This window comes from Rhinolophus sinicus, chromosome 9 (assembly GCF_057876585.1).
Source record: "Rhinolophus sinicus isolate RSI-liver-muscle chromosome 9, RSI-T2T, whole genome shotgun sequence".
NCBI lineage: Eukaryota > Metazoa > Chordata > Mammalia > Chiroptera > Rhinolophidae > Rhinolophus > Rhinolophus sinicus.
In genome coordinates this window covers 36,278,479-36,301,677 of record NC_142509.1, presented here as the reverse complement: position 1 = coordinate 36,301,677, position 23,199 = coordinate 36,278,479, and the positions used below count along the sequence as shown (strand labels likewise).

The 23,199-nt window shown below is 57.1% G+C and overlaps 1 protein-coding gene across 11 annotated transcripts in view; it reads left to right on the top strand.

The window, feature by feature from the left end:
* The window catches only part of PITPNM2 (phosphatidylinositol transfer protein membrane associated 2), a 126,876-nt gene that overhangs the window by 51,461 nt on the left and 52,216 nt on the right, over window positions 1-23,199 (top strand). Inside the window, exon 1 of one of the 11 annotated variants that reach the window (XM_074321085.2) lies at window positions 3,348-3,664. The exons of 8 other annotated variants lie outside the window; for them this stretch is intronic. The gene's annotated coding sequence lies outside the window, so the exon portion shown is untranslated. Of the gene's footprint in view, window positions 1-3,347; window positions 3,665-5,417; window positions 5,706-23,199 lie in introns of those variants that run through there. 2 more of the 11 variants (XM_074321076.2, XM_074321079.2) reach the window with 2 other exon arrangements.

Here is a 23,199-nt window from a genome sequence, read left to right as displayed (position 1 = left end):
GGGAGACGGGCGGCTCTGGGCCGAGGGGACACGGTGCAGAGGCAGGTCGGGTGGGGCCTCCAGGCCTTCACTCTGAGCGGTAAGACCTGCCGCATCTGGGCTTTGAGTCAGGTAGGATGTGTTGTAGGTTTGAGGGGGTCCCTCTAGTCATCCTGCTGAGGGAGGCAGGGAGCACATGGGAAGCTAAGAAAACATTTTGCAGGGTGGGGGTATCAGGCTGGGGCAACAGCTCCCAGCTGTGGGTGACCCGTACCTGTGCTTGAGCTCAGAGCACAACAGGAATTATGCATCTTTGTGGCTGGGTTTAAATTTTTCTGGAGTCCCCAGCTGCCACTCCCCAGATGTCACTTCTCCCTTTCCCACTTGGGCAGGTTGGGGTGGGTGGTGACAGGGGTGGGTGGTGACAGTGTGGCCCGGATTCAGTTCCTGCTGTTTTGGCGTTGAAGCCACACAGCTCGAGAAGCACACAGCCGTACCCTGGGCCCTTGCCTGCCTTGGCTGTGGGTTGAGTGTGGGGGCTTCAGCCCCACCTCTGTACCTGTCCTACTGTGTGCTCTCCCAGCACGGCCGGGTTTCTGCACCTGTAAAGTGAGAAGGTCGGACTAGAATCTGGTCTGGATCCCGGTGCAGACTCTGCCAGAGGACTGAGCAGGTTTGTGCAGAGGGAAGGTCTCCCTGAGCCCCGGCCCTGCAGCCCAGCCTGGGCCCAAAGACCTCTAACATGCCACAGGATCCCTGCTGTCCCTTTAGGAACGGAGGGAGGGTCTGTACCATCCTCTAGCTCCAGCCCAGACATTCCAGGGATGACGTCAGGAGTTGCTGGGGGAAACGGCTGGAGATGGGATTCTAGAACGTGTGTCTGGGGCCACCAGGGGCAGGAGGAGAGGTCAGTGGTTCAGGGACCCACGACACAATGGGATCCACTGAGCCCACTCCCCAGCTGGCGTCTGTTTGGTTCGCTGAGAGCCTGACCGCCTGCCCTCTGTCCTTTTAGAAGGGGGCCTCGGGGGCCAGGCTGCAGACAGAAGCCTGCGCCATCCGTCACCCAGACTCTGGGGGGTAAGTGGGGAAGGAAAAATGAGGGAAGAGGACTGACGGGCTTGGTGCTTGGCTGGGCTGTGTGTCCTCCACTCCCGTCTGTCTCGTGTCTTCAGAGCTGCTCTGTCCCGGACAGTCACCACTAACCCCATTCGACTACTTAATTTTAAATTAAAGTGAAATAAAATGAATGATTGCATTTCCCAGTCACATTTCAGGCGCTTCGCAGCTGGGCAATAGCTCCCAGCTGTGGGTGACCCGTACACCGTGGGGCTAGTGGTGGCCGAATTGGACGGCATGGGCATAGAACACGTCCATCGTCCCAGAAAGTTCTATTGGACAGTGTCACTGTCATCTCTAGAACAACCCCATGAGGTTGAGCCCGGTGCCCCATTTCACAGATGAGGCAACTGAGGCTCAGTCATACAGCCAGTGGGTGTCAGAGGGGACTAGGATCCCAAGTGTGGGCTCTCAGAGCGTGGATGTTCGGTTGGTGTGCTTATGTGTCCTGCTGCCCGCCATGGGCTGCTTCTCAGGGCACTGGTAGGAAACACGCACGCTCTGGGGTGTCTGCCTCCCGTGCTCCATTATCCAGCGGGGAGAGACACGTTACTGAAAAGGCAGAGCCAGGATTGCCATTCAGTTTGGGGCCTCGAGGGCCTGTACCTTTGAGACCAAAGCCCTCAGGAGGGACTTCGGGAAATTTCACTGGGCTCTGGAAAACTCATTCTAAAAGCAAGAGAATAATAGCCAAAAGGTAGAAATAACCCACATGTCCATCGATGGATGAATGCGTATGGCCCATCCACTCAGCCATACACGGAACGAAGCGCTGACACACGACCAAGTGGCAAACCTTGAAAACGTGATGCTCAGTGAAGGAGGCCAGACACAAAAGGCCACATACTGTGTGAATACATTTATGTGCAACGTCCAGAACAGGCCAGTGCATACGGCCAGAAAGGAGAGTGGCGGCTGCCTGGGGGGAGGGGGTTCCTACTGGAGCTGTGGAAATGTCTGGTGGTTGCCCAGCCCTGTGACTGTGCTAAATGCCGCGGAACTGTGTACTTTATAACATGATAAAAGTGGTAAATGTTCTGTATTTTTGCCACACTCAGAAACGTGAGAGGAGCTGGTTGGATCCAAGTGGTGTGCGTGTGGATGTTCATTATAAAGTGTTTTCAACTTTGCCATATGTTTGAACGTCTTCCTGATAAAATGTTGAGGGAGAGGTGAGGAGAGGGCTGTGTAGACCGCGTCTCCAGGGCCGCAGCCTGCAGAGGCAGGATTCCACCAGGGCCGCCCTTCAGTCTGTCTGGGTTGGGGCAGCAGGGCCTCGGCCTCAAGCTGGCTTCAGGCTTTTCGGGCCTGTCCTGGTGTTTGAGCGAGGAGAAGTGGGAGTGGGTGGTGCCGCCCGCTCTGCCCCATCCTCAATACCCTGAGAAACAGTGGTTCCACATGCCAGCTGTTTCAGTGACGTAATGTCCACGAGTGCAGGCTGGGAGACAGCGGTGGGGTTATCCCAGTTTGTGATGAGGCATGGAGGCCCAAAGGCATGATGGGACTTGCCCGTCACGTGAACTCCTAGAGGAGAAACTGAGGCCCCAGCCCAGGCCCGCTGGCTCTCTCCCCAGCCCCATTTCTGCTGCTCACAGTGTCCATGGGCCCAGTTGCAAAGGCCAGTCCTGGAGCTGGGGTGGTGGGTAGAAGCAGCAGCAGAGCTGAAGGCAGGCAGAGGGGCGACCCAGCTGGTGGGGAGAACTGCCAGGAGCGCTGTCTGCTGGGGTGCGCACCCCCCCCCCCCCCGGTGCCGGAAGGACTCACTCTGTCCTCCCCCACTTTCTACCTCGGTGGCTCTGTGTAGCCACACCCTCCCATAGGTGGACACCCCTCATTCCTGAGGGTGGGAGTTGTGGCTCAACCTCATGGGATTCAGGGTTTGGCGACTCTGATTTTTAGAACAAGTGAGGCAGGTGGAGATCAGCAATGCCTCCCAGACACCCGGGCCCCACGGGTTACCTGGGCCACCAGGAGGGGCTCTGGTCTCGAGGCTTCACAGAGGGTGATGGCATGCCACGAGCCAGGTGAGAGAGCTCTGAAGTTCCTACACCTACCCCCTCCTCCTGGGTCAGGCTGGTCCCCCTCTCCGCCTGGCCACTGTGGCCCAGAGGCCTGATTTGGGGGAAGCTGCACCAGGAGGAGGGTGGGGATTGGTTCTCGCTGACGCCTTCCCTCTGGCATATGGCTCCTCCGCCTGCCTCAGGCGGTGCCAGCGGCTCCCCTTTCTCCATGGCAACTTAGCTCAGTGGTCCCAGTGGAGGAGAGAGAATCAATTCTCCCTCTTCCCTCCCGCCCTCTCCTCTCCCCACCCCTTCCTCTCGGCCTCCCTTCTTCCTTCATCCCTGCCAGGGCTCGTGGCTCCTTCTGTCGGTGCGTCCCTGGGACCTCCTGCTCCAGGCATGAGCTGCCAGTGCAGCTGCGTGTTGGGGGTGGCGCCCTGAGACCGTCGGCATGGGGAACACGGCAGACCACGGACATGGGGGGCAGCCCGGCTCCTGCAGCGTGCGGCTCCCGGCTCTAATACTTTGTCCCCCTTCTCCCCCCCCTTACATTTTCTTCCTGAAAGGTAATTTTCTGCTAAAACTGTCAGCATTAGGACGGGTTTATTAGGCAGGAAGGCTCTGTCCTGTCACGTGGGCTGCTTGTTTTCTCGGAGTAGCTGGGATGGAGGGAGAGAGGCAGGGAGAGGCATGGCTTGCCCTGGAGCTCCGAGGGGGCACGGCCAAGTTTGGGTGCGGGGTTCTCCTCCAGGGCGTGTGTGAGCCCAGCTCCAGCCTCCTGGTGCTTGGGTACCTGCTGTCTGTGCACTTTCATTTTCCAGTGGAATTGCTAGCAGCAGGGACAGTTTGCGTTCCTGGACCGTGGTCTGCCTGGGGAGGGGGGTGTTTAGCGGCATGTATGTGCACCCCAGATGGGGCTCAGGTACAGGTCTCCCTGTGTCATCCTCTCATGTGGAAATGGAGTTTGGTGGGGGCATGTTTTGTCCCTGTTACCAAGAATTTCCGAGAAAATGGTATAGGGAGAATCTTCTGCTGGCTGGTTCCGGGTGGAGCGGTCCTGCCGGCACAGCCGTCCCGGAGTGCTGGGGACTGTCCCTCAGCAGAGTTTGGTTCAGACAGGATTTTGAGACCGCTGCCCAGTGGGTCGACAACTCTCCATTGTATCTTCCCCATCTCCAAGCTTGGAGGTCAGGATGGCTTCCGAATGGCTTTCCTGGAGGGAACTGATGAGGGTACCTGTCCCAAGAGGCATTCCCCAGATTTGCGCCCAGGGGCAGGCTGCCCCCTCCCTGTCACCTCTACCCCCTGTGCAGCGACGATGGAAAATGAGCCCCTCGTTGTCAACAGAACGTCCGCTGTGTTGACGGAAAGTGAGGCCCGAAGGGAGCGGATTTATCACACAGTTCTTAGAAGCCATGGGTTTCAGTGGTGTCTGAGAGGAAGCCCTGTGTGATCTTTAAATAGAAAGAGAGCACCGAGTGGCCCTGTCTGACTCACAGGGATGCTCAAGAGTTTGGTGCAGGTATCAGGGAACCAGCACTCGACTCTGAACGTGGGGCCTGACTTGGGGGGCTAGCAGGGCGGGGAACTGTAGACATTCAGCTCTGTGTCTTACGAGTCAGGCTCGCGGGCGTCTGATTGGATTATGTATTTCGTGCCGGCGTTACCTCTGACAGATTACTTTAATAACAGAATCAGCCTTGAAAGGAAGCCCGGGGCACGACTCCCTGGCTGCGGCTGTTTGGGTCTCTGAGCTCCATTTGTTCATCTCCCAGAGCCCTGTGCTCTCAAACTGCTGTAGACCCTGAATTCTTGGTGCTTCCCTTTGATAATCAGATCGGTTCCTGTTGGGCAGGATGAGAAGAAGGCTTTTGTGTCTGCAGACATCTGGGCTGTGTCTTGTTTTTCCTTTGCTTTGAGGCTGGAGTCTGTCACCAAGACCCTCCTGGCATCTGGGCGCTGTGCAGGCTTCTTAATGACATTACCCATGTCTGGACTCGGGTTGCTTTGCTGTAAATTCTGATAGGTTTACAAGTTGTGTGATGGGTGGGGAGGCGGTGTGCTGGTTTTGTTTGGTTTGGTTTTGGTTTGCTGGCGAACGGAAAATCTGATGTGACACGTCAAAGGTCAGTCCTGTGCGTGGCAGGGCTCCGTGCTCATCTGAACTCGCAGCCTCACTGGGAGGCGGGTCCACTGCAGCTGGGCTTACGCTGCCCCGGGGTCTTTCCTGTGCAGCCGGGGGTGGGGTTGCTTTGGTGACACCCGAGTGTGTTCAGTCGTCAAGCAGGCAGGCAGAGCAGGGCTGGCCTTGGAGGAGGAGAGAGGCAGGCCCGCCAACCCGCCAGCTTTCATCCCAAGTGACTCCTGAGTGCTCAGTGCCAGCCCCCTCCCTGCCGTGTCCTCCAGCACAAGGAGCCAGCCTCCTTTCTGAGTGTGAGCTCGCGTAGAGGTGACTTACTTGAAAGCCTCGTAAAGAGCTGCAGAGGGGTGTGAGAGCAGGTCGGAGGTGGCAGCCTGGCAGCCGATGGCTCCAACCCTGTGGTGAAAGTGTGGGGAGCTCATTCCAGGAAAAGTGGAATCATCACCGCATTGGCTGGCTTCCAGGCAGTGAGTGGTTTTCTCTTCTTTGATTTGAAGGGGGCTCTGGGATTGAGGGAAAGGCTGGTGGGCAGCCTGGTGGTTTGGACAGACCTCTCAAAGCCCGCAACGCTCCAACGGGAAGTTTGACTTCTTTCTCCGCCCCCCACCTCCGTCCTGCACATGCTGGCCTCCACTGCCTGGGCTGGTGGGACAGGTGGTGCTGGCTGGGGCGTTAGAGCTTCTAGGGACCGCGTCTGCCTGGGAGGCCAAGCCCCAGGCCCAGCTTTGAGATCTGTTGGTGGTGACTCTGAATTTTCATTACGTGAATGGCTTAGGAAACTGTACAGGAGGAAAGACGCTCGTGGACACCGAACTCTCCCTTGACTGTTATAATGTCCCCGAACACACACACACATGTGCACGCATACACACGCATCAGGCACACACAAGTGTACACTCTCTCTCACATACACACACGTTTTCCCTCCTGCTGTCAGGGTTGCATGTACCAGTTGGCATTCTGCTCTTGATAACACGATCTCCTGTAAACGGTTCTCGGTTTCGATAAGATTGTCCAGCTGCCCTTTCTATGCTCTGCTTTTTAGCTCAGTGTCTTAGTGAGACAGACGCTTCCTGTCCACTTCTGGAAAGAGCTGCCTCCCGCTCTTCCTGTGCCTCTTTTCCATGCCCCCCACCCCAGGCTGTGCTGTGTTGTCAGGTGTGTTACAGAGAGTGGCACGTTTGTGTCTGCAGGGGAAGCCCCTGAGTGCCAGCCTGCCAGCCTGGACTTCTGAGGGTCTCAAGCCAAAAAGAAGGGGAGTGTCAGAAAGAGACTGCTAAGCTTAACATGTGCTGAGCTGCAAGGCTGTGTGTGTGTGGTGTGTTTGTGTTCCTTCCCCACATTGTTCATGTTTAGGCACCTTTAGTTTTGCCATCTATTTCTTCCCATTTTCTGATTCATTCCCCAGACGATAGCTCCGCATACTCTGAACTGGAACCTACTACCCACCTCCCAGGCACCCTCACAAATCTCATCTAATTTAACACCCTAGAAGTGCTTGCTGTTGTCCCATTTTACATGTGAGCAAACTGAGTCTCAGAGGGGTTGAGTCACCCGCCCTGGGAAGACAGAGCCAGAACTCAGATCTCTGATTCATTTATTCATTCACTCATTCACTCATCGTTAGACATGCAGCCTGCTCTGCATTGGGCCCAGGGAGGAGCTCATCCATCCCAGCTGTTTGAGGAGAGGAAAGGAAAGAAGCGAAGAAGAGGCCCGGGCGGAGGGGGCAGCCTGGGGCCTGAGTGGGGAGCCCCCCCCCGCCCGCCCACCCCAGCACACTGCTCCTGCCCTGCGTGCACGAGTCAGCACTGCTCTGTGGAATCCCGACCACCCGGGTCCTGATCTGCTCTTTCTTCTGCCATGGGGGCCACCTGGCTCACTTTCTTTTCCAATGTATTCCGACATTGTCGTGTCATCAGGAAGACAGTCTGCAGAGCAGAGGCTCTGCTTTATACTGCGGCCTTAGGGGGGCGGTCACTGCGGTAGGAGGTTCACCAGGAGGCCGTGCCTCAGCTTCCTAGGCTGTAACCTGCACACAGCACCGCCTGCTTCCCGCACGGCAGCACGAAGGAGGCAGGTGTGAGGGCGCTTGGCAGTGAACCCCATGATTGGCATCTGGAGGGTGGTAGGGTTGTCAAGAGGCACTTAGACCTCCCGTTACCCGGCTCTCTGATGGCTCAGAAAAGACGGTATGTGTGTCGATTATACAGATACTCCCGACGTACCATGAGGTCAGGTGCCCATAAACCCACCTGAAGTTGAAAATAGCATTAAGTCAAAATGCACTTGATACACTAACCTACCGAACCTCCCGGCTTGGCCTCGCCCACCTTACACATACTCAGGACGCTTACATGGGCCTACAGTTGGGCAAAACCATCCAACACAAAGCCTGTTTTATGAAGCCCAGCATCACGAGAGAGGGCGGTACTGTATACCGCTGGCTAGTCCGGGCAAAGACCAAAATTCACAGTACTGTTTCTACTGAACGCGTATCGCTTTTGCACCATCATCAAGTTGGAAAATCATTAAGTTGACCCTTTGTAAGTTGGGAACCATCTGTATAGATTGTATGCAGATAGATACACAGATAGAGAGAGAGTATGCAAATGGTAAAGCCATGATTTACCAATGATTTAAACAGCGATTCTGGGGAGAGGGTGTAGCAGATTTATGTGTTTTGCCATTTTTTTCTCATAAATTAGAGAATATGTGAAACCAAAAAAAAATGACTTAGACATTTGAGGGTTTTTTCCCAAAAGGTGAACAGAATAATGATAACAGAGGAGGTGTTATACCTTAAGGACCCCCCAAGAAGCCCTGTGGATAAACCCACTGGCCAGCCAGCCCTGGAGGGAGAGAAAGCTGTGAGGTGGGGCCTTTAGGCCACCAGCCCGACTCTGTCTCAAGGCCCAGCTCTTGGTGGACGTGGCCTCTGAGATCAAGCTTCTGCCCAGTGCCTTCCCTGGGCTTGCTGGTTGGTCACCAGCCTGGGTTGTCTGCCCCATGGCTTCTGTCTGGGACTCTTGAGTCTCTCTTTCCAGAGGACAGAGGCTGCTGCCTGCCCCAGGCCTGGAGAACGGTGTCTTGACGGGACTCTGATTTCGTTGTGGTCCAACCTGCAGCTGCATATGCTCCGCTTCTGTCAGCCTCGTGGCTGTCTGCTGCCACCCGGGCTCCTGGGAGCCCCTTTCGGTACACGGCCCACCTCTAATCCTTGAGTTGTTGGAGCGAGCGCTAGATGGGGCCCAGCCCTATGCCCTGGAGGCCTCCCCAAGCTGCTATCACCTCCCGACAAAGCCGAGCTGGATGGCACAGAATAGACCAGACACCCAAAGCACTTTGTTCTGTCTGACCTTGCAGCCGCTGTCCACTCCCTGCCTCAGTTTCCCTGCCTTGTTGCCATAGCGAGAGGAACTATCCTCACCACGTCCCCATCTCCTCTCCAAAGCAGCTCGGAGGGTGGCAGGGAGGACAGAAGGTGGCACCCCAGAAGGCGTTGGGAGCGTCTGGGCCATCTCTAGCCTGCCTTACACCCTAAAGTGCACACGGCTTACTCGCTCGGGGGAGCGGAGGCCGAAAGTAAGTCCCCAGCCCCACTCCGCCATCAGTACTTGGTTCTGTGCTAACTCCCTCACCTTGCTTGTCACCCTGCACCCTTGTAAAGCACAGCTTTCTAGGCGTGGATACAGCACAGTCGCAGCCTGTGGCTGTAAACGGGCTTTGTCAGGCTGTGCAGACAGGGAACCGGCAACGGTTAATTTTAAGATGCTCTTGCCGCCTGATTTCATTCGCCTGCCGGGCCCCTGGAATTGCATGGCTGAAGCCCTGTCTCCAGGACTCCGGGCTCCTGGGGAGGGACACGCGCAGTGGGGGGGGGGGTGCTCTGGGGCAGCAGGAAAACCAAACCTTGTTAGCCAGAGGACTCGGATCTGAGTCCTGGCCATGTGATCTGCAGAAGTCGCCTAATCCAGGAGCCTGAGTGTCCCGTGTGGAACAGGGACCGCCCTCCCGCTCAGGGCCCCGGGTGAGAATGTGAGCCTGTGTCCCTGGCCCGGCCTGGCCCACGGAGGGAGCGTGATGGCAGGGTGGTGCTTGTATAGGGCTCTCCTCCAGGGCAGGACTTAGAAAAAGGATTGGTTTCAAATGGCCACTCTGTACCAAAAGCCATCCTAGGGTCACGGCCAAGCCAGCTGCTGCTTTTCATGTGCCCAAATGTTTGGAGAACAGTGCCGTGTTGCAGCCAGTGGGACCTTCTGTCGGGAGGTGTGGTCACTAAGCTACCCGTGGCCTGGAAGACGCAGGCCTGTGCTCTTCCACCCACCCACGGGCACGTGGCACAGCAGTGTTGCTGCTGGAGAAACTGAGGCACAGGGGTGTGTCTCGCTGCTGGAGCTGGGTGTGGCAGGGCACCAAGGAGGGGCCTCCCCTGAACCCAGAAAGAGGGCAGGGGCCAGAATTTACGTAGCCGCTTCAGCCTGGAGGAGAGGGGTGAGCCTGCTCAAAGCGCTCTGTGTTCCCTGGAGTTCTCCGTCAGGCCTGGAAGATGGGGAAACTGCCACACAGAGCAGAGGGGCTTTCTTGTCACCAGAGCCACACTGGGCTGGGTGGCTCCTGCCCACCCACAGGATGGGCTCCACCTTCCTCTCCCCTGTCCCCTCCCCCATTTACAGCTGGGGAGAGGCTGTGCTGGCAACGCAGCGATATCCCTTCGCGTAGCACTGGCAAGGTCGAGGCTGGCTCTCGCCGCACCATCCATCAGGGCTGGGCTGATGCATGAAGGCGCATGTCGATTCAGGGTCCTTAGGGGCGTCCCCCCAACTAGCCCGGGCTGAAGAACTGGTTCCCCTTGACGTCATTCGGCAGGCGGGGTTCCGCGTGGCCGGCGGGGTTCCGCGAGGCAGGCGGGGTTCCGCGAGGCAGGCGGGGTTCCGCGAGGCAGGCGGGGTTCCGCGAGGCAGGCGGGGTTCCACGAGGCAGGCGGGGTTCCGCGAGGCAGCCGCCTGCCTATGCACAGCTGAGGAAGCAGCACCGCCCGGCGCTCCTTAGAGGAGAGCCTTCCCAGCATCTGATGGGTAGCTGTGCTTCCTCTCTGGCCACTTGGCAGTCGTGGCAGGGGCTGCTGCCTTGGCCTGGCAAGTGTCACATTCCAGCCTGGGCTCCAGGAGGCTGGTCGCTTGGCGGGTGGGAGCACAGGGAGGAACACCTGTGGGGCGGCCTGAGGACACAGAACCATCAGTCCCAGGTCCCTTGGCATTGGTCTGGCTCACACCCCTATCCTCGAGCTGGGACACTGGGGCCCAGGGAGGGCCAGAGACCCACCTGCTCCAGCTCCCAGGGCCTGGGTAGCACTAATTGATGTGACTTCCTATCTGCAGCCTGGTCACTTTCAGGGCCTGGGCCCAGTCTTCATGGTGGGTGCAGGGCTGGGGCAGGATTTACACCCCTGAGAACAGTGAGCTGTGCTGGAGAAGAGGCGGGCAGAACCTCTGGAGCCCCCAGGCCTCACCATGGGGACTCCCCTGCCGTCTGCTGCAGTCCCCCAGCAGTCCCCTGGCTGCGGCTCGTTGCCCGGGACCCTCAGCTCATTTCCTGTCAATCTCTGAAAACTGGATGGTTGCGTTACTACCGGTGCAGAGGGCGGCTTTGCAGGGTCTGTGGCGAGTTGCATCTGGTTTCTCAGCTGAGTCTCCCTGTGGCCTTGTGACATAGTCAGGGCAGAGGACCAGAATCTTTCCCGTGCAGGGCACAGAAGCTGCGTGAACCGCCCAAGGTCAGACAGCTGCTCTGGGCAGAATGTGGACTTCAACTCATTTAGAACAACTATCTGCCAGGCGCCTGCCTTTATTGAGCAACTGCTCTAGCCATGCCCTGGGGAACAACTGTGACCAAGACGCAGGGCCGGAGCTCGAAAGTGAGTGACGTCACAGTCTGGGAAAGCCCAAGAGAAAAGCAGCAGCAGGTACCTGCGAGCTGGCTGGGCCCGCAGGGAAGCTTACCTGGGAACAGGGCGCTTTGAGCACAGGGGGCTCAGGCATCTGATTGCAGCGCTCCACCCCCACCCTCAGCCAGGTCCAGGAGACATAGATTCTAGTCTTGGCCCCGCTGTGTGACCTCAAGCAAGCCCGTGTCTGCTGTCTCCACCTGCACAGGGAGGTTGAACTGGGCCACTTGTTCTCATCCTCTGAAACACAGGCTCCTGGGCCTCCCATGCAGACGTTCTGATATGGTGGGGGGTGGGCAGGAATCTGCATTTCTGTACCTCAGTTTCACAAATGCTAGACTTGGCCATCTCGGCCCCCTTTGAGCTCCAACATTGTCCATCCTGTGACGGTTCTGACCTTGTCCCGTGGTACAGCAGTGCCCTTGGAGCTGGGGTGGTGGATGCCAGAGGTTCACAGAGGCTGAACTAGCTGAGCTCCCGGCCACTGCAGGAACCCAGGAAAACCCTGGTCTCAGTCCTGAAGCTTCCAGAAGCCTTGGCCACCTCCCCACCCAATGAGAGTCTCTCCAAAAATGGAGGCAGGTAGGGGATGCAGAGTCAAAGGTCGGGATGGGGGTCAAACATTTCTCATCAGGGAAACCTGCAGTCACTGGGTTAGGACCTCACCGCAGGAGTGCTTCTGGCCACCAGCCTATGGCTGGTGATCCCGAGAACTCTGGCAGGGCTGGGCTTGCCTGCCCAAGCGTGGGGGCCTGGAAATGGCTGTCCAGATGCTGGCGTGGGGAAGCAGAGAGCGGGGAGGCCGGGTGGCTCCACAGCCAGCAGCCACTTCCCCTGGAGTATCTTCATAGCAGACACAGAAGGGCTTCTTGCCAGCTCCTCAAGTTCCCTGAGCTGACTGGGCTGCAGCCTGGTGACAGCCTGGTGACATGCTTGGTCCGTCCTGCCTGGCATCAGTGTCGTCTTCCCAGCCAGGATGCCATGGGCTGTTCTCCCAAAGATGGCCAGAGCAGGTGGTCAGCTCAGGGTATATCCTGCCTCCCAATGTTGCAAACCCAGTATACTAGTTTTCCGGGGCCGCTGTAACAAAAATGACCACAAATTGGGTGGCTGAGAACAACAGAAATTTGTTCTCTCACAGTTCTAGACACCAGAAGTTCAAAATCAAGGTGTCGGCCAGGCTGTGCTCCCTCTGAAGACTCCAGGGGTCGATCCGTCCTTGCGTCTTCTAGCTTTGTGGCCCCAGGTGTCCCTCTGCACAAGGCTGTATCACTCCGCTCTCTGCCTCCGTCTCTACATGGCCGTCCACTCTGTGTGGGTCTCCCTATTTCCTCTCCTCTTCTTGTAAGGACATCTATCATTGGGTTTGGGTCCCATCCTAAATCCAGGATGACCTTATCTCGAGATCCCTAATTAATTATTCCTGCAGAGACCCTCTTACCAATTAAGGTCACATTCTGAGGTTCCAGGTGGACATAAATTTTGGGGGACACTCTTATAGCACACTGAATGTCACCAGGTAAAGGGCAGGTCTACTGGGCTGGCTGAGGGGCAGTGGGCTGGCTGCTGGTCCCAGGAAACAGATCTGGGGCTTCTGCAGCCTCAGGCTCTGTTGTCAGGGAGGGCAGCTTTCCTCTGTTAATACAATCAGAGCCCAGAACAGAGGAAGTGGTGGTGGAGGAGACAGCCACCCCGGAAAGGCTGTGTCACTTGGACACCTACTTTAAGGTGACCTGGAGGAGAAAAGCTGAATGTGGCTCTGAAGAAACAACCAAGACCTCAGGGTGAGTCTCAGGGAAGCAAACTACTCAGTGTGAGAACTTTCTAGCTATACTTTGTAGGTAGTGAGCCTCCCGACCTGGGAGGTGGTTCAGCGGCCCTTGCAGGGTGGATAACACAGCGAGCATTGCCATCCCCGAGAGCTCTGAGCCTGTGCTCGTCTCAGGGATGGACAGTCCCATCTGACAGCCACAGGACCAGCTCAGAGACCCCACCGAGGGCAGCCAAGGAGGTGTGCAGGATCATCCCTGGTCCCCAAGCCCCACCTCTGGCTGGCTCGTGGGTTTGCAGGCCAGCTGCTCCACAAGGCCAGACCCCTCCTCACCCTTCCCTCTGACCCCCACCTTGTCCACTTCCGCAGCTGGATCTCCTCCCCTTGTCTGTCCTATAGCTCAGCATCCTGCCCACCTTTTGCCCGTCTGCTCTGCGCTGCCTCTCTCAGCGCCTGGCCCTCACCACATACTTCATCCTGTGGAGGTGTCACCTTGACACTTGTCCCCTGCAAGAGCCTTTGTCTCTGTGTGTCCAGGGTTGTCCACACACCCCAGGCTGGAGGTTTTCGGAGAGTACAAGGCCCAGCCCTGTGTCCCCATCAGCTACAGAAAGACGGGTCCTGCAGCTCTGTGAAACCTGTCCTGTGTCTGACTTCCAGACATTTCTGACGTCCAGGGGGATGGAGGGGTGACTCTGATACGATGTCTGAGGTCCCCATGGCTGCCTGAGTCCCTTCCCACACCCATGGCTATCCCTCAGACCCCCCTGCTCTGGGGTAACTAATAGGCTCCCCTGGGGGAGAAAGTCCCCTGCTGCCTCCCAGGGGACCTGGAGCCTCACATGCAGGGGCTTAAAACAATCCTTTTTATTGCGGTGAGATTCGCATAACATGAAGTTGGCCATTTTAAAGTGAACAGTTCAGTGGCATTTAGCACTGTCACAAGGTTGTGTAACCACCAGCTCTATCTAGTTTCAAAACATTTCCATATCCCCAAAAGGAGACCCTGTGCCCAACTCTGTGAGGCGTTTTTTTCTTTTCTGTTTTTTTTTTTAAATTGTGGTAAAATATGCATAACGTAAGATTTTCCATCTTAACCATTTTTAAGTGCACAGTTCAGTGGCACTAAGTACATTCACATTGTTGTGCAACCATCACCACCGTCCAGCCCCAGAACGCTCTTCTTTCCCCAAACTGAAACTCTGCTCCGTGAAGCACTAACTGCCCCTCCCCCAGCCCCTGGCGACCTCCATTCTGCCTTCTGTCTCTGGGAACTTGACTCCTCTGGGTGTCTTGTATTAGTGGGTTCAGACAGTGTTTGTCCTTTTGCCACTGACTTCATTCACTCAGCACAGTGTCCACCAGGCTCATCCATGCGGTAGCCGGGGTCAGAACCTCCTTCCTTTTTAAGGCTGAATCATGTTCCATTGTTATGGATGGACCGCCTTTATCCGTTCACCCATCAGTGGGCACTGGGTTGTTTCTACCTTTTGCCTGTTGAATCCAACCATGGGGCTTTTGAAGAATCTAGTGAGAAGACTACAGGGCGAGGGTCTGACCAGGCGATTCCGATCCCCAGGACGTCTGTAATGAATCCTGAAATTAGCTCCAGGCTCTGAGCCCAGGCCCCTGTGGAAGATGGTCATTCCAGTGCCCTTTCCCACCTGGACCCTCCTCTCTGGGCCACACTGCCTTCGCTGCCCCCGCCAAAAGACCAACACTCAGCCTACAGAGGCCCTTAGCCCTCGATGGAGCCTGCTGGCTTCCTGCAAGTTCTGACTCCAGAGCAATCTGGGGCATGTCACCCCCCTTCTCTGAGCCCTTGCCTCTCATCTGTCAGAAAGACGTAATGGTCTGAGACAAGCCACTCACCTGGGGATCCGTGTCAGCTACTCACGCCGTGCCTGGCTCCTCAGAAATGCCCCTGAATGGCTGTACCTGCCCTTGGTCTTCCTATCTGTACGGCCAGCCCCATCTCCACGTTCATTCCGTGCACAGGTGTTGCTGAGCCCGTGCTCCGGGTGGGTACTGGGTGCCTGCAGGACGGGCTGCAGGGGGCTGCCTCGCAGAAGCAGCCTGGAGCAGCCCTGAGAGATGGCCGGCTGTGTCAGGCCACGGACAGGCATCACCCTTTGTCTGTGTGCCCCGCGCGCCCGTGTTATTTCACGTAATCCCGCCCAACCCTGTGAGGCAGGTGGTGTTCTTGTAAACAGGTAAACTGAGGCCCGGGCTGGTTAAATGACTTGCTTGAAGACAAAGCTTGAATGCGGGCTTAGGTCTTTCTAGTTCCAAAGCTAGTCTTTCCCAGGGCATCTTGCTGCCTCCAGCTAGTGTGTGTGTTTGTCTCACCGCCTTTTTTTGTTTTTCGCAGGGTGGGGAACTGTGCTTGCCCTGCCTCCCCCGCCTCCCCCCACCACTGCTGTTCGGCTCAGGGCTGTTCAAAGCCTGCTCACTTCCCACCCTGTTGACATGGGGTTGTTGCTGGGCTGGTTTTGTTTTTTGACCCAGTCAGCCTGGCAGGGAAGTGCTGGGCTGTGTGCAGAGCTTCCCAAAATAACCGCAGGCTCCCTGCCAAAGATAGAAGAGCCAGACTGTGTGCGATGGGCTCAGACCCACTGAAGGTGACTCAGTTCCCGGCACCCCAGCCACCCCCTCTTCTTCTTACCCTACCCTTGAACTCTCCTGCCCCAAGCCTCCCCCAGCCCAGGCCACCAGATGCCTCTCAAGACGGCATTATTCCCGGGAGTGCCCGGAAGCTGCCGTGGGCTTCCGGCTTCGGGGTGCTGGCTGGGTTGGGTTTGGTGCAGCCTGACCCCCTGGAATCAAAGGTTCTCATGTCATGTCTGTTACTGAATTACTGGATGATCTTGACCAAGGCACCTTTCGCTCTGGGTTTCAGTTTTTCACTTGGTGGTGGGAGAGTGCATCTGCCTGCCTGCCTCGTGCTGCTGTGGGGGCAGAGGTCCCAACAGGCAGTGGGAACTTTGGTAATAATCATAGGAATGAGTCATTTCTTCTGATCCTGTTCTGAGTGTGAGGACAGCTCACAGGGAAGCCCTCCGCTCGCGGCTGCGCCCGCTTCCTCCCCGTCCTCAGCAGAGTGGAGCCGCTGACGTTTCTTGGGTGTTGTGTGCTGGTGCTGGGCACTTTACAAATTCATTGCCTCTTCATTTATTCCCTGCTGGGGTGCATGTGCACGTGGCATCGGACCTGCTCTTATACATGTAAGAACTGAGGCTCAGGGAATTGAACTTGCCAGGACCGAGGGAAGGGTGGCGCCACGGAGCCCCGGTCCCGCTTCAAAGCCTGAGTTGTGCCGCTGAGGTCTTGCCGCCGCCTCCAGGGGGCCCCTGCTTTAGTCCTCTCCCTCCAGGTCCTCAACCCTGTCTGCTGGGCGCCTCACAGAACGGGCAGCGAGCACATGGCCAGCACCAGGCTCCTGACTGGTAGTGCCAGGACTCCATCCCCGTCTGCCTGGGGCTCTCGCTGTCCCCCTGCAGGGGGCAGAAAACAGGAAGGTGCTGGCCGCCAAGCCGGAGCCCTGCCCTTCCTCCCTGCCCCTTCATCCTCTCGTCCAGGTGCAGGCCTGGGGACACGTGAGGGCAGGAGTCAGCCTGAGCAGGGGTCTGTGGTCACTGGGGAGATGTGTATGGGGTGGGGACAGGGCTGGGTGCCGTCCCCAGAGCTGGGTTTCCTCCGTTGCTTCCTCTGTGCCCATAGCTGGTGGCATCACGTGTCTGTACGTTGCTGTGTGTGTTTATTTGCACGTGTGCGTTGGGTTTGCTTTGTGACAGATGTTCGTGCACTATGTCCTCCGGGTCAGGGCCTGGTGTGTTTTGGGGTGGGGTGTGTGTGACCTCACCCCCTCATCTGGACCATGGTGGCTGGAGGGTGAACCAGACTGGTGCATGGTTGTTTCCTGGTGTGTGGCGGGGCGGGAGGGGGGAGGAGCAGGGGAAACACTGACGTGCCAAGTCACAATTCCTGATCCTTCATTCCCAAATCCAGCAAGCTCAAGCTCTGGAAACGAGGCGCTTTTTCATAACTCATTTGGCAGCAAAATCCCGCCTGAACTGAGGTGAGGCTATTTATAGTCCGGGTGAGGCTATTTATAGCCTTTATGTATTCTCCTTTCGCATAGTTCACTGCAGAAATGTATGCGATTATTGGATGCTCCTGAAACATGCAGTATTATCCATCGAAAGTACGGGGAGTTCTGAATCCTGACACACATCGGGCCCAAGGGCAAGGCCTCTGCTTTTGGACCAGTTACAAATAGCGTCTGCCCCCCACCCGCCACAGCGTCTCTCCCCTCTGATTCCTGGAGCTGAAGTGGCGATGCCACCTGCAGAGGCCTGCAGCACCCCACCAGCCCCTGGCAGTGCCCAGTGGTTAGGTATTTTTAATATCACTGTGGTGACAGAACACGGTTTTATTGCCAGGCATGGCGTGGGGTGCTCTCCACACTTACGTCTGACCCCCTTGTTGGATGTATTACCCCCCCCTTTATAGATGAGCAAACTGAGGCTCTGAGTTTTATCATATCTAAGGATAAAGAGGTGAAAAGGGCATTGCTGGGGCTCACACTTGCCCTTCCATCTTGCTGCCTGTCTGGGTGGGAGTTTGGGGACACGGCAACGTGTCCCCCTGGAGTTGTAGCAAAGCACATTGAAATTGGGCAGGAGCAAGCATAGGGGGGCCCAGGTGTGCAAGGAGAGCAGGACAGACTCGAGCCAGCTCCCTCCCGTGGCGAGGAGGACGGGGAAGCTGCAGGGCCTCCCTGGGGACCCACCACCTACCTCCCACTGTGGTTCCTGCTTCTCAGATGGTCCCTTTTGCATGAGCTACGGCACCTTCCCCTCACCTTGTCTGTTCCCCACAGCCACTCTGGTCCTTGGATCTTTCCAGCACTACTCTCTGAAGCTGTAGGCACATGGGGAAACCACGGAGCTTTGCCCAAACCCCATCTGCCTGCTGTTCTTGGGGACCACCTCCCCCCACAACCTTCAGGGGCTCCCTCACATCCAGGAGCTGTGCAGGCTCTGAAGGCCCCAGGCGTCCACGCTCCCCTGTGCATGTTCTTTCCCATGCATTTCCTGTTACCTCGAGGACCCCCATGCTCTTTCCCCGCATTTCCTGTTATCTTGAGGACGACGCCTCACCACCGCCAAGGTAGCCCTGCCTTGGAGCCTTTGCTCAGCCTTTGCCCACCTGCCCTCCTGAGCCACACCTGCCCTGCAAGGCCAGCCATAGTACAGTGAGCGAGCAAACTCTTGGCCATCAGAGGGGTCCTGTGACAGTGACAGTTTCTTCATTTGCTGGGTGGGCGTGGGATGGTGGCCCTCAGAGCTGTCAGGGAACTGGCCTGGGGGCAGGTGCCTGGTGCCTCAGCGCCAGCCCCCACTAGGGGGACTTTCTCCTCACCTCCCTTCTGGGGTCAGAAGGTTTCTCAGAGCCGCCCTGGGCTTTCAGCAGGCAGCTGCGAGCCGGTGTGCGGAGCTCTGGGCTTCAGTTCCCACTCTGCCCTGGCTCCCTCGAGTGAAGAAAGGGAAAGTCATAACCGGAGTTTTGCCTTTTTTTTTTTCTGAACAAAATAATTTTTCTTTTTGGAGTTGAAATTCACATCATGTAAAACTATGTTAAGGTGAACAGTTCAGTGGCAAATTTAATACATGTGCAGTGTTGCGCAACCACTACCTCTATCTAATTCCAGAAGATTTTCATCACCCCAAAAGGAACCATTAGCACTCACTCCCCATCGCCCCTCCCCCAGCCCCTGGCGCCCGCCCATCCGATATCCTGATCTACAGATTTGCCGGTTTTTCGATGTTTGGCACTGATGGAATCACAGGTACATCAGACGCTGGGGGCCTCTCAGCCTGACTTTGCTTTGCCCCGCTGTGCCCTAAGCTCATCCTGTACTTTCGGCTCCGTGGCCCTCAGGCCAGCCCCATCCAGCCTGGCTGGCGTGGGCACGTTGCACTGGTCCAAGGGGGACATTCAGATAGATTCTGTGAAGGACACCCCGGTCAGCAGCGAGCTCGACCTGCGGGAGAGGCAAGCCTCTCACCTGGGAGGCATCACCCATGTGTGGCTATGAGGCTGGGACAGTGCCCCTGACAGCAGGGGCAGAGTCAGCTCCACAAGCCACGGTGCCATAGGGAACAGCTGGGGCCCTGGCAGGGCCCTTCCCGGCTTTCTCTGGTCTTGTAGACCCTCTACCAGGCCTCAAGCTAAGTGCTCAGTGCCCACGATGTAGGGGGCGGGGGCTGACCCATGGGGGAGATGACCCATAGACGGGCCGCCCTCTAGACAGTCTCCTGGAAGGTCCCCCAGAAAAGGCCCAAAGCCTCGAGAGCTTTCTCTGCCTGTTCGTGCCCTGTCATGTGCATCCTCGGCTGTCTTCTCCCTGCCCAGAACTGCCACCCCTGCCACGGTGGCTCCCCGAGTGTTTAGGGAGGCCGGCGGAATGCCCCTCGGTGTGCTGGGCACAAGATGCAGAAGTGAACAGGAGTGGGCACTGCCCTCGAGCCTCGTGGTTTGGGGACAGACAGCAGGAATGGGGTGTGGTGTGAGCTGAAGGTGAGGTGCTCCGGGGACCGGGCACCCAGCTTCACCCGAATGGTTTGGGGTCCTGGAAAAGCACATGCTGGTTCAACCACGTGTTACAGGACACTTGGGCCTTTGCCGGCTAGACCAGGTGGGGAGGGCTTTTTCAACAGAAGGAACAGCAGGTGTGCATCTCAGCAATTGCCTTCAGGCAACAGTGAGGGACTCCCATTGGGCACCAGACACAGGGATGGGGGAAGACGGAGCCTGCCCTTGAGGGGTTTGAAGCTGGGACCTGAGGTGGCTTCAGGGAACATCAAGAAGGGGGGACGGAGCTGAGAGTCAGGCAGCCAGTTGTGGGGGGACCCACGGCAGGTCGCGAGGCCTCAAGTGTGGTTCTGGGGAGCCGGTCTCTGAGCCTGGAAGCAGCTGTCCTGTGGCCAGAGGCACTCGGACGGCTCCTGGAAGGAACGCTTGGCGGCACCAACCTCAGGGAGCCGTTCTGCCACCCAGGGAGAGCCGACAAGGCCTGAAGCCCAGCTGGGGGGGGGGGTAGGCGGGGACAACAGGTGGGCAAATGCAAGACCTTGGTGCTGTGCAGTGCTGTGCGTGCTGTAGGGTGCACAGAGCGGGACCTCAGGGGGCACTTGAGGGCCTGGTACCATCTTGGGCTGGTCCCTGGCTAGGGAGACCTTGGCTGAACTGCCTGGTCTCACCCGGCCTTGGTTCAGTCTTCTGAGGAATGTCCAAGAGGAAGTAATGAAGAACGTTGGTTCATAGCTGCTTTGAGGAGTAACAGCTCAGAGACTGAGGTGTGGTTTGGCTTTTGCTGCCCCGGTGGGAGGAGCCCCCGTGCTCATGACCCAGCTGCCTGGAAGGTCACACCCCAACCTCTGGGGCCCTTGAGCCTGTGCAGGCAAAGGGTCCCAGTCCCTCCCTGACAATGGGGGTGGGGGAAGGTGGGTCGGGGTGGGAGTGGGCGCGGCCACACCTGGTTCCCGCTCTGCCCACGGCCTCGCCTGTACCTCCTCCTGTGGTTAGTAATTCAGGACAAGCCAGATGGCTCTGCTTCTTCCCCTCCTGCTCGTCCATAGTCTCTGGGGCCTGTTTCTCAGCTCTGGGCGGGTGTAGGGGGTGGAGAGCCCGCGAGACTCACCGCATTTAGCTGGGCATCCAGGAGTCTGAGCTCTCAGCACCGGTACCTATGGCCTCCGAGGGTGTGGGCTCATTGCCGGTGGCAGCGGAGAGCAGCCGCTCGTCCTGCCTTCTGCCTGTCCTTGATTTACACGGGGTCTGTCTAAGGCACTTCGTAAATATTTATAGGATGAAGAGACGGGTGGTACCACTTGTACTCTTAGGAACATTCTTTCCTTTGCTTTTCCCAATGTTCCCGTTAGGAAGAGACTCACACACACACACACACACACCCTGTTTTGGATCTGAGGCGTCAGAGTACCCCGACTTGCCCAAGGAGAGCAGTGACGTCAGTCTACACCTGCCTGGTCCCCAGTCAAGGCCCAGGTGGACAGGGAACTCCTGGGACTACAAAGCCCCAGAGGGAAACCTCAGGGCATGTTCCACTCTCCAGTGGTTGGCCTCGTTCTTGATGAAATCCTGTGGGAGCACGAAGTGCATGTGACCCCCTAAGTGGACTGAATGTGGAGAGAGCCAGATCCGCAGGGCTCAGGTGGTGGGCAGTGACCCCAGCGCCTGGCCTGAGGCTGGGAACAGGTAGAGGCCATGTCACAGAGAGGGAGGCTGAGAGAGGGAGGAAGGACTATGAGCCTTTTCCGTCAACCCAGGAGGACTTTCTGGAAGAGGAGGGCAGGGCAGTTCAATTTTTCCACGCTTTGGGTCTGGTTGAAGGAGGCAGCGGTCTGGTCCTGGGCCTTCTAGTGTCTGCAGGAGTTGCTGACACAGAGAACCTGACCCAGGCCCGCGAAGGCACCCTCCAGGGTGACTGGCCACAGGGGCACCGTCCCCACATCTGTCTGCCCAGGTGATGCCTTCATGCTGAGAAGCTGGCACAGAGCACTTTGGGGCAGCTCTAAATAGAAGAGGAGTACGTCTCCCAGGCAATGTGGGCATGAGCTATCAGCCTCCACGCTTCCCCTTGGGCACCCAGCACTGCCTGAGAGCGCCTGCAAAGTTCAGGTGTGAGCTCTTCTTTCCAGCCAGGTACGCTGAGGCCAAGGTTATGTGATGCCTGACTCTCTACCACCGCCCTGACCTCAGGGCCAGAGTCTGAGATTCAGTCCTCAGGGACCCCAGAGCTGACTCAAGGAAGCTCCAAGTGGCTTGGGACCAGGGAGTGTTCCAGAAGTCAGGTGTACCTGGGAGCAGAGGCATGGCTGGGGGTGGGCGGGGGTGTGAACACATAGTTAAAAGGTGCCTCTCTAACTCCCTCTTCTCCACTTCTTTTAATTTTGCTTTCACACAGCTTCTACTAACATCTGACAAGCGCGCGTGTGTGTGTGTGTCTTAAAACCATCATATTAGTATATTGGGGACACTGGTGGACAGGGCTCATGGAGAGCCCCCCCCCTCCCCCGGGTCCCCTGGCCTTTATGCTTCTGCAGGGGAGGGGAGCAAGACATGGTGGACTTAGGAGTCTGGCAAGGAGAATTCCCACCTAGGGTCTGCTGGAAGGATGGGTCTGGTTTTGAAGGGGATCATAAGATCCCATAGCCTGAGCTCCCCTCAGAGTGGCCCAGAAACGTGTGACTCTGAGCAAAGTCTACTGATGCGTGATGAATTTACAAATAGGTGTGCGGAACGGGACAGTGTGGACACAGGAGCCCGCTGTTCCTGCAAAGCTGCGTCAACATGTCATGGAGCTGGGTTTTATTTTAGTCCCAAGGATTGTATCTGGTTAGCACCAAGTCTGTGTGGCGCTGTGCACACTTGGTGGGCCAAGCTGGTGGTGTTACTGCCTTCTGGAGGGGAGACATCTTCGAGGTCGTTCCAGGCCCCGTGAAGGTTTGTTAGAAGCCCAGAGCAAGCCTCAGATTCACAGAAAGTGCTCCTGTTTCACGGATAAAGTCTCCACGTGATGAAAGGTGACTCATATCCAGCACACTGGACTTTGTATCGTCCGCCCCTGCCCTCTACCCCCAACCAGCTTCGTCCTTCCAAGACCGGATCAACTCTCCATGATTTCCATAAGCTCAGAAGGTAGACTGTGAGATTTCAGAATGATTATACAGAGAAAAACCCCCTTCCTGATTTGGAATTTTTAGTCATGTTTTGACCTTGGAGTCGAGTGGAATTTATCTTTGTGCCCTTAGGAGACAAAAGTTTGCTCAGCAGCAAGTGAACACCATGCCGAAGGTCAAAAGAAGACGCATCATCCCACTGTTAGCCAGCAGTTTTCTGGCTCTGAGTAGCAGAAGTCCAGTTTGAGCTGGCGCTGGCGCAAAGCAGCCCTGCCTGCCATGAGCATCTCACCATCGTGGAAAGGACAGGACGGCAGCCTCAGCCGCGGCTGGAGTTGCAGATCCAAACGCCACCAGCACTTGCCCTTGTGCTCAGCTCTGGTGAGGTCCATGTGCCAGTTCCATTGTCCCAGACTGGCTACATGGAGGGGACACGACTGCTGACTGTACACTGGCTGCCTTTGCCACTAGTGAAGGACCAACTCACGTTCTCTTTGACCCCACAGTTTTTAAAAATCTCTGGAAGTTGAAGCAGGCGT